The sequence below is a fragment of the Zingiber officinale genome, chromosome 1A, assembly GCF_018446385.1.
Source record: "Zingiber officinale cultivar Zhangliang chromosome 1A, Zo_v1.1, whole genome shotgun sequence".
Lineage (NCBI taxonomy): Eukaryota > Viridiplantae > Streptophyta > Magnoliopsida > Zingiberales > Zingiberaceae > Zingiber > Zingiber officinale.
Genome location: NC_055987.1, coordinates 1767625 through 1771687, shown reverse-complemented (window position 1 = coordinate 1771687; position 4063 = coordinate 1767625).

Sequence of the window (4063 nt, the reverse complement as noted above, 5' to 3'; positions counted from 1 at the left end):
TTTAACATGACAATCCTTATGAGCTCCTCTTGGGGACATTCTCAACCTAGATAACTAGGACACAGATTCCTTCTATAATCAACAACACACATTATAAGTGATATCATTTCCCAACTTATCGGGCATATTGATTTATCGAGCTAAACCTCACCCTTTGATAAATCAAAGAAATAAATATTAAATATATGTGCTTGTTATTATATTAGGATTAAGAGCACGCACTTCCATAATAACTAAGGTTTAGTTCTTTTACTAAGTCAGTACAAAAAGAACTTACCTAAATGATCCTACTCAATACACTTAAAGTGTATCAGTGTAATTTATTAGTTAAGATAAACTAATACTTAATTACACTACGACTATACTGATATTTTGTTCCTTTCTATCTTAGTCGCGATCAACTGTTTATAATTTATAGAGAACTGACAACATAATCTTCTAAGTGTGACACCACACTTCATGTTGTCTACTATATAAATTAATTGAACACTTACATTTAATAAATAAATGCAGATATTGACCAATATGATTCTTTTATTTTAGCAAATAAATGTTTACAAAAGCTAGGCTTTTAGTATACACTCTAACAATCTCCCACTTATACTAAAAGACTAAGCTGCCATATCTGTTGCCTTACATCTGATTCCCATCCCCTCCACATGCCGATCAAAAGCTTTCGCTGGAAGGGCCTTTGTGAAAGGATCTGCTAGGTTATCTTCTGATGCAATCTTGGCGACGACAACTTCTCCTCGCTTGACGATGTCTCTTATCAGGTGGTACTTGCGCTCTATATGTTTACTTGCCTTATGAGCTCGTGGTTCCTTCGAGTTTGCAACTGCACCGCTATTATCACAATAAATTGTGATGATCTTGGGCAAACCAGGAATCACATCTAAATCCATTAGAAAGTTCCTGAGCCATACAGCTTCTTTGGCTGCCTCAGAGGCTGCCACATACTCAGCTTCTATGGTTGAGTCCGAGATGCATTTCTGCTTAATACTCCTCCATGCAATGGCTCCACCTCCTAGAGTAAACACATAGCCTGACGTAGACTTACTATTATCTCTATCTGATTAGAAATCCGAATCCGTGTAACCCACAGGGAGCAAATCGTCTGCTTGGTAAACTAGCATATAATCTCTAGTCCTTCTCAGGTACTTTAATATATTCTTTACAGCAGTCCAATGTCCTTGTCCAGGATTACTCTGATATCTGCTAACCATGCCCACGACAAAACAGATATCAAGTCTCGTACACAACATTGCATACATAAGGCTTCCTACGGCTGATGCATATGGAATTGCCTTCATGTCCTCAATCTCCTTTGACGTCTTTGGAGACATCTCTTTAGATAAGGCTACTCGATGCCTGAAAGGTAAGAAACCTTTCTTGGAGTTCTGCATGCTAAAACGAGCAAGGATCGTATCTATATATGAAGCTTGGGATAAACACAACATTCTTTTCTTGCGATCCCTTATTACTTTGATCCCAAGAATGTGTGCACATTCTCCTAAGTCCTTCATATCAAATTGTTTGGACAACCATACCCTTACATCTGATAATACCTTGACATTGTTGCCAATTAACAAAATATCATCTACGTATAGTACAAGAAATACCACCACGTTTTCTTTACACTTCTTGTATACACAGGACTCATCCGGACACTGTATAAATCCATATGACTGGATTACTTTGTTAAACCGGATGTTCCAAGATCTTGAAGCTTGCTTCAATCCGTAAATAGACCGATTAAGCTTGCACACTAGATGCTCTTTGTCTTTTTCAATGAACCCTTCTGGTTGCTTCATATGGATGTTTTCTTCAAGACTTCCGTTAAGGAAAGCTGTCTTGACATCCATTTGCCAAATCTCATAATCCATATGAGCAGCAATGGACAAGAGTATCCGGATAGACTTAAGCATGGCTACCGGCGAAAAAGTTTCCTCATAGTCGATTCCCTCTTTCTGAGTATACCCTTTCGCAACAAGCCTTGCTTTGAAGGTTTCTACCTTCCCATCTGTCCCTCTTTTCCTTTTGTAAATCCACTTGCATCCAACGGCTTTTACACCATCAGGTGGTTCTACTAGCTCCCAGACCTTATTAGAATACATAGATTTTATTTCGGAATTCATTGCCTTTTGCCAAGATACTGCATCTTTATCTTGGAGTGCTTCATCATATGTCCGTGGATCAGGTTCATGTTTACCTAGGATGAAGTCTGAAGACTCACCTAAAAACATGAATCTCTCAGGTTGCCTCACAACCCTCCCACTACGACGAGGCACCGTTTGTGGTTGTGTATCATGTGTGACACGTGTTGCAGTCTCTTGTGATACTTTATCTTGAACTGTTGGTACTGAAGTTGACGTGTCCTCTCTAATTTCTTCTAGAACTATTTCACTCATGGGCTTATGGTTCATTACATAATCTTCTTCTAAAAATCGAGCATTGGTGCTAACAATGATCTTCTGATTTTTAGGATTATAAAACAAACCACCTTTCGTTCCCTTTGGATATCCCACAAACAGACAAACTTCTGTACGTGATTCCAACTTGTCAGTATCCCCTTTCAGCACATGTGCTGGACTACCCCATATCCGGATATGATTCAGACTAGGCTTACGCCCATTCCATAATTCCATGGGAGTAGAAGGAACTGTTTTTGAGGGTACCATATTCAGAATGTATACTGCTGTTTCTAAAGCATATCCCCAAAACGAATTTGGTAATTCTGAATAACTCATCATTGATCTAACCATTTCCATAAGAGTCCTATTCCTTCGTTCTGCCACACCATTCTGCTGGGGTGTACCAGGTGCAGTCAATTGGGATTGAATCCCGACTTCTGATAAGTAATTCCTAAGCTCTCCAAAGAGGTATTCGCCACCACGGTCAGACCGTAGTGTCTTGATACTTTTACCAAGACGTTTCTCCACATCAGCCCTATATTCTTTGAACTTGTCAAAGCACTAGACTTGCGGCGCATCAGGTAAATGTATCCGTATCTTGAATAATCGTCTATAAAGGAGACGAAGTATTCATAACCACCTCTTTCTTGGATAGACATAGGACCACATAAATCAGAATGAACCAGTTCTAACGCATCTTTAGCTCTATACCCCTTGGCCTTAAAAGGTCTCTTGGTCATTTTACCTTCTAAGCAGGATTCGCATGTTGGAAAGTTTTCCAACTCTAATGAACCCAAGAGTCCATCGGCTACAAGCCTTTGAATCCTACTTAAGTTAATATGTCCAAGCCTTATATGCCAAAGATATATTTGGTTCATTTCTGAAGGTTCTTTCCTCTTATTAGAGTTAGAAGATGTATTATTAATTTCCATATTTTGCTTTGTGGGAGAAATTGGATTTAAAGTGTATAAATTGCCAACCAATGCACCAGAACAGATAATCACCTTATTTCTTTTTATAACGATATTGTTACTAAAAGAGACTGAATATCCATCCAAATACAGTTTAGAAACTGAAATTAAATTCTTTCTAAAACTGGGTACATAAAGACAATTTCTTAAAATCAAATTTCTATTCCTATCAAAAGATAAGCAGACGTCTCCCACTGCAACAGCCGTCACCTTAGTAGCATTGCCCATGTAGACGGTAATCTCTCCTTCAGTTAGTCGTCGGGTTTCCTGGAACCCCTGCAAAGAATTGCAGACATGATCAGTGGCACCCGTATCTACACACCAGGTGCTGGTAGATAACACCGCTAAACATGTTTCAACTACTAGAGTACGAAATATACCTTTATTGTTCTGGTTCCTACGAGGACAATCCGCTTTCCAATGTCCAGACTACTTGCAAATGAAGCACTTGCCCTTCGGCTTCTTCATTCCAGCTTTCTGTCCTGTACTCTGAGGTTTATTCACCTTCTTCGCTAAAAAGACCTGTTTCTTCTTCTTCTTGTCTTTCGGCTTAGAAGTCGAACCATTTTCAGCATAGTGAATCTGAGAACTTTGACGAAATATTCCCTCTGCTGCCTGTAGTTCTGTCAGAAGTTCCGCCAACGTATACTCTCTTTTGTTCATGTTATAGTTCAGGCGGAA